Below are 10,353 nucleotides of genomic sequence, written 5' to 3'. Positions count from 1 at the left end.
AACCCCGACATCCTGGGGATTCCTGGGAGCACCCCGAGTTCCTGGGGACACCCCGGGCTCACCCCGAGATCCTGGGGGTTCCTGGGGGCACCTGGAGATCCTGGGGACAGCCCAGGCTGCTGGGGACATCCTGGGGGCACCTGGAGATCCTGGGGACAGCCCGGGCTCACCGCGAGTTCCTGGGGACATCCTGGGGACACCCCGACATCCTGGGGACTCCCGGGGGCACCTCGGGATCCTGGGGGTAACCCCGACATGCTGGGGGCACCCCGGTTCCCGGGTTCGAGGGTTCCTGCCCCCCACCAGCAGTGCCTGGCACAGCGGGCACCGGAGCGGCCACGGGGTGCCCAGAGAGACACAGGGCGAGGGGCGGCGGCTCCTGAACCCCCAAATCCTCTCCAGGGAGCTCCTGGATCCCCCAGAATCATCTCCTGAACCCCCAAATCCTCTCCAGGGAGCTCCTGGATCCCCCAGAATCATCTTCTGAACTCCCAAATCTTCTCCAGGGCTCCTGAACCCTCTGCAGGGAACACCTGAACCCCCAAACCATCTCCACAGAGCTCCTGAAATCCCAAAATCCTCTCCAGGGAGCTCCTGAACCCCAAAACCCTCTGCAGGGCTCCCAAATCCTCTCCAGAGAGCTCCCAAACTCCTGAATCCTTTTCATGGAGCACCTGAGCCCCCCAGATCTTCTCCAGGGAGCTCCTGGAGCCCCCAAATCCTCTCCAGGGAACCCCTGAACCCTCTGCAGGGAGCACCTGAACACCCAGATCCTCTCCAGGGGCTTCCAAACTCCTGAATCTTCTCCAGGGAGTTCCTGGACCCCCAAAATCGTCTCCAGGGAGCTCCTGGAGCCCCCAAATCCTCTCTAGGGAACGCCTGAACCCCCAAATCCTCTGCAGGGAGCACCTGAACCCTCTCCAGGGAGCTCCTGAACCCCCCAAAAATCATCTCCTGAATTCCCAAATCCTCCCCAGGGGCTCCCAAACTCCTGAATCTTCTCCAGGGAGTTCATGGACCCCCAAAATCCTCTCCAGGGCTCCCAAACCTCTGCAGGGAGCTCCTGAACCCCCCAAATCTTCTCCAGGGAGCACCTGAACCCCCCAAAATCTTCTCCAGGGGTTCCCAAATCCTCTCCAGGGAGCTCCTGGATCCCCAAATCCTCTCCAGGGAAAACCTGAACCCCTCAAATCTTCTCCAGGGGTTCCCAAATCCTCTCCAGGGAGTTCCTGAACCCCCCAAAAATCATCTCCTGAACCCCCAAATCCTCCCCAGGGGCTCCCAAACTCCTGAACCCCCCAAAATCATCTCCTGAATTCCCAAATCTTCTCCAGGGCTCCCAAACCTCTGCAGGGAACACCTGAACCCCCCCAAAATCCTCTCCAGGGAGCTCCTGAACCCCCCAAAAATCATCTCCTGAACCCCCAAATCCTCCCAGTCCCCCCCACCCTGCCCCATCCAGCTGTTCCAGCTGTGCCAGCCCTGCCCCCTCCCCTCCCCCAGTTTTTACATTTTCTAAGGGGAAGGGGCAGAACCACAAAAAAATCAAATTTTTTTCTGTAGATTTTTTTAGGAAAACCATTTGCCTTTTGCCAGCTGAGGGGGGGAGGGAGGAGAGTTCAGAATTCCTGAATTCCCCAAAATCCTGGGGGGTTCCAGAGGGGAAAATTCAGGATTTAAAACCTGGATCAGCTGAGCCCAGCAGGGCTGAATGTGTGGGGTGAAATTTGGGGTGGGGAGGGAGGATTTTGGGGATGCCAGGGATCCCATTCCAGGATTCCAGGGATTCCAGGATTCCAGAGATTCCAGGAAAAATCAGGAAAATAAAATAAAATAAAATAAAATAAAATAAAAAATAAATCAAACCTAGGGAAATCCAAGATTCCAGAGATTCTGCCCCAGGATTTCAGGGATGGTAAAATTCCAGAAATCCCAGAATTCCAGGGTTCCAGAGATCCCAGGAAAATTCAGAAAAACAGAAAAAACAAACAAACAAACAAACAAAAAAAAAAAAAAACAAAAAAAACCAAAAAAAACAAACAAACAAACAAACAAAAAAACACCCTAGGAAAACCCAGGATCCCAGAATTCCAGGGATTCTGCTCCAGGATTCCAGAGATTCCAGGACAAATCAGGAAAATAAAATTTAAAATAAACCAAACCTAGGGAAATCCAGGATTCCAGAGATTTTGCCTTGGGATTTCAGGGATGCCAGAATTCTAGAAATCCCAGAATTCCAGAAAAATTCAGAAAAATAGGGGGGAAAAAAAACTGGGAAAAACCAGAAAAATCCAGGATTCCAGAGATCCCAGGAAAATAAAATAAAAAATAAACCTAGGGAAATCCAGGATTCCAGAGATTCTGCCCCAGGATTTCAGGATTCCAGAATTCCAGGGATCCTGGTCCAGAGATCCCAGGAAAATCCAGAAAAATAATTTTAAAAAATTAAATAAAAACCTAGGAAAAACCTGGAAAATCCAGAATTCCAGAAATCCCAGAACTCCAGGGTTCCAGAGATCCCAGGAAAATTCAGAAAAATAATAATAAAAAAAAACCAAACCTGGAAAAATCCAGAATTCCTGGAATCTCAGGGTTCCAGAATTCCAGGGATCCTGGTCCAGGATTTGAGATCCCAGGAAAATTCAGAAAAATAATTTTAAAAAAATTAAATAAAAACCTAGGAAAAACCTGGAAAATCCAGAATTCCAGAAATCCCAGGATTCCAGAATTCCAAGGTTCCAGAGATTCCAGGAAAATTCAGAAAAATAATAATAAAAAAATAACCTAGAAAAATCCAGAATTCCTGGAATCCCAGGGTTCCAGAATTCCAGGGATCCTGCTCCAGGATTCCAGAGATCCCAGGAAAATTCAGAAAAATAATTTTAAAAAATTAAATAAAAACCTAGGAAAAATCTGGAAAATCCAGAATTCCAGAAATCCCAGAACTCCAGCGTTCCAGAGATCCCAGGAAAATTCAGAAAAATAATAATAAAAAAAAAACCAAACCTGGAAAAATCCAGAATTCCTGGAATCTCAGGGTTTCAGGATTCCAGAGATCCCAGGAAAATTAAGAAAAATAGAAAAAAAAATTAAAAAAATTAAAATAAAAAACTAGGAAAAACCAGAAAAATCCAGAATTTCACAAATCCCAGGATCCCAGAATTCCAAGATTCCAGAGATCCCAGGAAAATTCAGAAAAATTAAAAAAAAAAAAAAAAAAAAAAAAAACTAGGAAAAAAAAATCAGGGAAATCCAGAATTCCAGGAATCCCAGAATCCCAGAGATTTCTTCCTTCCAGAGAGGAAAAATTCAGGATTTAAAACCTGGATCAGCTGAGCCCAGTGGGGTTGGATGTGTGATGTGAATTTTGGGGTGGGGAGGGAAGATTTTGGGGAACCCCTCGGGGCAGGGGGGGTTGGGATTTGGATTAAAATTTGGATTAAATGGAGCAAATTTGGATTAAATGGAGGAAATTTGGATTAAATGGAGCAAATCGCAGCTGCCCTTGGATTTTGGCTTTTTCTTTTTTATTTTTATTGGGGGTTTTGTGGCTTTTGGATCAGGGAGCAGCTCCCAGGAAAATTCAAGAAAACAAAAAAAAAAAAAAAAAAAAAAAAAAACAAAAAAAACAAAAATAGGGAAATCCAGGAAAATCCCATAAAAATCCCATTAAAAACCCATAAAAATCGCAGGAAAATTGCAGAAAATCCCCCAAAAATATCCCATAAAAATCCCATTAAAACCCCAGGAAAATCCTGAAAAAATCCAAAAAAACCCCATGAAAATTGCAGGAAAATCCCATGAAAATCCCCCAAAAATATCCCATAAAAAGCCCATAAAAATCCCATTAAAAATCACATTAAAATCCCAGGAAAATCCTGAAAAAATCCAAAAAACCCCCATAAAAACCCCATGAAAATCACAGGAAAATCCCAAAAAATATCCCATAAAAACCCCCATAAAATTCACATTAAAACCCCAGGAAAACCCTGTAAAAATAAATAAAAATAAAAAAAAAAACATAAAAATTGCAGGAAAATCACAGGAAATCCCATAAAAATCCCCAAAAAATATCCCATAAAAATCCCATTTAAAAAATCCCATTAGAATCCCAGGAAAATCCTGTAAAAATCAAAAACAATCCCATGAAAATCCTATAAAAATCCCATTGGGTTTTGTGGGATTTTTATGGGATTTTTTTATTTTTACAGGATTTTCCTGGGTTTTAATGGGATATTTTAATCCCATGAAAATGTCATAAAAATCCAGCTTTGGTTCCCTGAAACCTCAGAGTGATTTTAAACAAGAGGTAAAATCATTCCCTTCCCCAATAAAATAAAATAAAATAAAATAAAATAAAATAAAATAAATAAAAAATAAAATAAAATAAAATAAATAAAATAAAATAAAAAATATAAAAGAAAATATAAAAGTAAATGTAAAATATAAAATATAAGATTTAAAAAATAAAATATAAAAGAAAATGTAAAATATAAAATAAAATAAATATAAAATGAAATGAAATGAAATGAAATAAAATAAAATAAAATAAAATAAACCCCCCTCTGGTGTTTTTTGTGGTTTTAGACATCAAATTATTGAATTTCCCAGCCTTGCCCTCAATACCTGAATTTTTATCAGGACAAATTCTCAGTGCAGGAAAAGCAAAAAGACTTGGGGCTATTTGTAATTAAATAATGTAATTAAATAATGTAATTAAATAATGTAATTAAATAATGCAATTAAATAATGGAATTAAATAATGGAATTAAATGATGCAATTAAAGAATGTAATTAAATAATAAAAATCAGTGAGCTGACCCTGCTGGGCTGCAGGAGCAGCTGCTCCTTCCTCAGAGTTATTTTTAGTTTTATTTGGAGTTTATTTATTTGGAGTTTATTTTTAGTGCAGAAATGCACAAGGGCAGCCCCAGCACAGGCACGTCCTGCATGGCTGGGCTGGGGGGGGAAGAACCCAAAAAAATCCCAAAAAACCCCCAAAAATAAAATAAAATAAAATAAAATAAAATAAAATAAACTAAACTAAACTAAACTAAACTAAACTAAACTAAACTAAACTAAAATAAAATAAAATAAAATAAAATAAAATAATCATAATTATTTCATGGTTATGACAGTTCTGCATGGCTGTGCTGGGGGGGGAAAGAACCCAAAAAAATCCCAAAAAACCCCCAAAAATAAAATAAAATAAAATAAAATAAAATAAAATAAAATAAAATAAAATAAAATAAAATAAAATAAAATTTTTAAAAAAATATAATAAAATAAAAATACAATAAAATAAAATAAAATAAAATAAAATAAAATAAAATAAAATAAAATAAAATAAAATAAAAAATAAAATAAAATAATCATAATTATTTCATGGTTAAGACAGTTCTGCATGGCTGTGCTGGGGGGGGGAAGAACCCAAAAAAATCCCAAAAAAACCCCAAAAAAGTCCCAAAAATAAAATAAAATAAAAATAAAATAAAATAAAATAAAAAATAAAATAAAATAAAATAAAATAAAATAAAATAAAATAAAATAAAATAAAATAAAATAAAATAAAATAAAATAAAATAAAATAATTATTTCATGGTTATGACAGTTCTGCATGGCTGTGCTGGGGGAGAAACAAACCAAAAAAAATCCAAAAAAATCCCCAAAAAAGTCCCTAAAATAAAATAAAATAAAATAAAATAAAATAAAATAAAATAAAATAAAATAAATAAAATTCAAAAATCCCAGTGCCCTCTCCCAGAGTAATTTGTAATTATGTTTTTAATTGATAATTATTGTGGGGATTTTATGATTGACAGCCCAGCACAGGCACGTCCTGCCTGCCTGTTCTATGGGATGGAAAACAACCCCAAAATAACCCAAAAAACCCAAAAAACCCAAAAAAAACCCCCAAAAAAATCCCAAATCCGGGGCGTGGAGGCGCCCCCTGCTGGCAGAGCCGCCCCAGCCCCGGGAAAAGGGAAAAATCATTTCTGGGGTAAAACTGAGATTTTTTTTTGGGTTTTTTTGGTGCCTTCAGAAAAGCAGAGTTTATTTTTGGGAAGAGGTGAAGCAGCAGAGAGAGGGATCAAACCTGACCCCAAAATTTCCCTTTTTTTTTTAATTATTTTTTTTATTTATTTTTCTCTTTCTTTTTTTATTTTTTTTTTAATTTTCTTTTTTTTTTTTTTTTTACCCACAAAGCCCCAGAGTGACTCCCAAGCCCAGATCAGCATTCCAAGGATTCCTGTGGGATTTAATTTCAATTTCAAATCTCACCTTCCTTAGGCTGTTTCTGGAGCCTAAATGGGATATTTGGGATAAAGATGGAATTCCAGCACACAGGGGATGGATTTAAACTGGAAAAGGGGAATTTGGGAGGAATTTTGGGAAGGAATTCTTGTCCAGGATGGAATTCCCAGAGCAGCTGTGGCTGCCCCTGGATCCCTGAAATCTCCAATCTTTTGGCATAATATATTCCAAATAATTTTGGAATAACAATATTTCAATCTTTTGAAATAACAATATTTCAATATTTTGGAATAACAATATTGCAATCTTCTGGAATAACAATATTGCAATCTTTTGGAATAACAATATTGCAATCTTTTGGAATAACAATATTGCAATCTTTTATCATAATAATTTTGGAATAACAATATTTCAACCTTCTAGAATAACAATATTTCAATATTTTGGAATAACAATATTGCAATCTTCTGGAATAACAATATTGCAACCTTTTGTCATAATATATTCCAAATAATTTTGGAATAACAATATTTCAGTCTTTTGGAATAACAATATTTCAATCTTTTGGCATAATATATTCCAAATAATTTTGGAATAACAATATTTCAGTCTTTTGGAATAATAATATTGCAATCTTTTATCATAATATATTCCAAATAATTTTGGAATAACAATATTTCAACCTTCTGGAATAATCCTGGAATCCTCTGGAGCAGCCTGGCAGGAACGGGGTGAGGTCTGAGCTCCTCAGTGTCAGGATTTTGGGATGTCCTCCCCGATTTTAATTAATTAAATTAATTGATGTCCAGTCCCAGCCCAGCGCAGCCCGGGCTGTCACTGCTGCTCCTTCCCGCCGCTCCTGCCCCGCCGCAGCTTCCTCTGCCGCAGCCGCTCCCTCCTGCCGGCCCCGCCCTGCCGCGGCCACGGCTCCTGGGGACACAGGGACAGAGGGACACTGGGGACACAGGGGACACTGAGGGGACAGAGGGGACACTGGGGACACTGAGGGGACACTGAGGGGACACAGGGGACACTGGGGACACTGAGGGGACAGAGGGGACAGAGGGGACAGAGGGGACACTGAGGGGACAGAGGGGACACTGAGGGGACACTGAGGGGACACTGGGGACATTGGGGACAGAGGGGACACTGAGGGGACACAGGGGACAGTGGGGGGACACAGGGGACAGAGGGGACACTGAGGGGATTGGGGACACAGGGGACACTGGGGACAGTGAGGGGACACAGGGGACACTGAGGGGACACAGGGGACAGTGGGGGGACACAGGGGACACAGGGGACACTGAGGGGATTGGGGACATTGGGGACAGAGGGGACAGAGGGGACACTGGGGACACAGGGGACACAGGGGACACTGAGGGGACACAGGGGACACAGGGGACACTGGGGGGATTGGGGACAGTTTGGGGACATTGGGGACATTGGGGGGATTGGGGGCATTGGGGACAGAGGGGACACTGGGGACAGAGGGGACAGAGGGGACACAGGGGACAGAGGGGACACTGAGGGGACACAGGGGACAGAGGGGACAGTGGGGACACTGAGGGGACATTGAGGGGACACAGGGGACAGTGGGGGGATTGGGGACATTGGGGACATTGGGGGGGATTGGGGGATTGGGGACAGTGGGGACAGTGGGGACAGAGGGGACACTGAGGGGACACAGGGGACAGAGGGGACACAGGGGACAGAGGGGACACTGAGGGGACACAGGGGACAGAGGGGACAGTGGGGACACTGAGGGGACATTGAGGGGACACAGGGGACAGTGGGGGGATTGGGGACATTGGGGACATTGGGGGGGATTGGGGGGATTGGGGACAGTGGGGACAGTGGGGACAGAGAGGGACACTGAGGGGACACAGGGGACAGTGGGGGGACACTGTGGGGATTGGGGACATTGGGGACATTGGGGACACGGGACAGTGGGGACACTGTGGGGATTGGGGACATTGGGGACACAGGGGACAGTGGGGACACTGGCGGGATTAGGGACAGTGGGGACATTGGGGACACTGGGGACATTGGGGGGATTGGGGACAGTGGGGACACTGAGGGGACAGAGGGGACACTGAGGGGACACAGGGGACAGTGGGGACACTGTGGGGATTGGGGACATTGGGGACATTGGGGGGATTGGGGACAGTGGGGATAGAGGGGACATTGGGGATATTGGAGACACTGGGGACACTGGGAATAGTGGGGACACTGGGGACAGAGGGGACACTGGGGGGATTGGGGACACAGGAGACACTGGGGATAGTGGGGACACTGGGAACACTGGGGACAGTGGGGACACTGAGGGGATTGGGGACACTGGGGATAGTGGGGGGATTGGGGACATTAGGGACGTTAAGGACAGTGGGGACAGTGGTGACATTGGGGACACTGAGGGGATTGGGGACACTGGGGATAGTGGGGACATTGGGAATTGGGGACCACTGGGGACATTGGTGACACTGGGGATTGGAGACTGGGGACACTGGAGACATTGGGGGCATTGGAGATTGGGGACAGGACACTGGGGACAGGACACTGGGGACAGGACACTGGGGACACGGGACAGGACACTGGTGACATTGGGGACACTGGTGACACTGGGGACAGGACACTGGGACACCCCCAGGACACTGGGGACACTGGGGACAGGACACTGGTGACATTGGGGACACTGGTGACACTGGGGACAGGACACTGGGGCACCCCCAGCCTGCAGAATTCAGCCCCTTCTCCATTTCCCTCCAGCATTTCAAACACCCTGATACCCAACCCAATTAACATAATAACACTCAAAATATTTGATGTGATAACATTTAACAATCACATCAAATTAACAGTATTTTAATATAAACACATAATAATTCAATATAAAACATTCAGTATTTCAATTTAACACTTTAACATAATAATTATAATTTTAATATAATAATATGTAATATTTTAGTATAACATTTAACTTTTTATAGAATAATAATTAATCTTTTGATGTAACAAGATTTAAATCTTTTAATATAATAATATTGAATATTTATTGTAGGATTATTTTAAATAAACCTTCCTCACCCAGCAGGGAGGAACTGATTTCCTTTTCCCATTATTTCCTTTTCCTTTTCCCATTATTTCCTTTTCCTTTTCCCATTTTCTTTTCCCATTTTCTTTTCCTTTTCCCATTCCCAATTTTTCCAGCCCACTCACCTTCCCTTCAAGGATCATCTGTTTCCTTTTATTGATTTCTTTCTTCTCATCAAAATCCATCCCCTCCAGCTCCTGGCAGAGGGAAAAGCAGCAGAGCAGGACTCAGACCCAACAAAAAAACCCAAAAACGGTGAAAAAAACCCCAAAAATGGTGAAAAAAAACAAAAAATGGTGAAAAAAAAACAAAAAATGGTGAAAAAAAACCCAAAAATTATGAAAAAAACCCACCAAAAATGGTGAAAAAAAACCCCAAAATAACTTCTAATATATTTTAAAAATATTAATTATTCTAATATATTTTATAAAATAGTAATAAATTCTAACATATTTTAGAAAATAGGAATTATTCTAATATATTTTTTAAAAAAGTAACTATTCTAATATATTTTAGAAAATAGTAATAAATCCTAATATATTATAGAAAATAGTAATTATTCTAATATATTGTAGAAAATAGCAATAAATTCTAATATATTTTAGAATATAGTAATTATTCTGATATATTTTAAAAATAATAATTATTCTAATACATTTTTAAAAATAGTAATAAATTCTAATATATTTTAGAGAATAGGAATTATTCTAATATATTTTAGAAAATACTAATAGGGACAAGATGGAGGTTCTTGGAAGTTTTTTGGTTTTTTTTTCTTTTTTCCTCCTAGTTTCAGGTAATAATTTTGGGTTGTGTGCAATCAAAATTAATTAACTAATTAATTAATTAAGTCACTCACAATCTCACACTCCCTCCTGGTGACGTTCACTTGGGTCAGGATGTTCAGCACCTGCTGCTCCTCCACAGGGAACTCCTGCAGCTTCAGCTCTAAAAATGGCAGAGCTCCTAAATGGAGAGACCCAAAAAATCAGGCGAAAAATCCAAAA

At 41.3% G+C, this 10,353-nt stretch overlaps 2 long non-coding RNA genes across 2 annotated transcripts; both read right to left on the bottom strand.

The window, feature by feature from the left end:
• Window positions 1–2: 2 nt before the first annotated feature.
• Window positions 3–897, bottom strand: LOC130264451 (uncharacterized). Its single transcript, XR_008842469.1, has 3 exons — window positions 878–897; window positions 250–396; window positions 3–22 (listed from the first exon to the last, which is right to left on the bottom strand). It is a non-coding gene; the product is annotated as an uncharacterized LOC130264451 (long non-coding RNA).
• A 5,353-nt stretch (window positions 898–6,250) lies between these two features.
• Window positions 6,251–10,294, bottom strand: LOC130264448 (uncharacterized). Its single transcript, XR_008842468.1, has 3 exons — window positions 10,206–10,294; window positions 9,472–9,543; window positions 6,251–7,185 (listed from the first exon to the last, which is right to left on the bottom strand). It is a non-coding gene; the product is annotated as an uncharacterized LOC130264448 (long non-coding RNA).
• Window positions 10,295–10,353: the final 59 nt, after the last annotated feature.

Source organism: Oenanthe melanoleuca, chromosome 28 (assembly GCF_029582105.1).
Source record: "Oenanthe melanoleuca isolate GR-GAL-2019-014 chromosome 28, OMel1.0, whole genome shotgun sequence".
NCBI lineage: Eukaryota > Metazoa > Chordata > Aves > Passeriformes > Muscicapidae > Oenanthe > Oenanthe melanoleuca.
The sequence above is the reverse complement of the archived record's forward strand: the minus strand, read 5'-3'. Positions and strand labels throughout refer to the sequence as shown.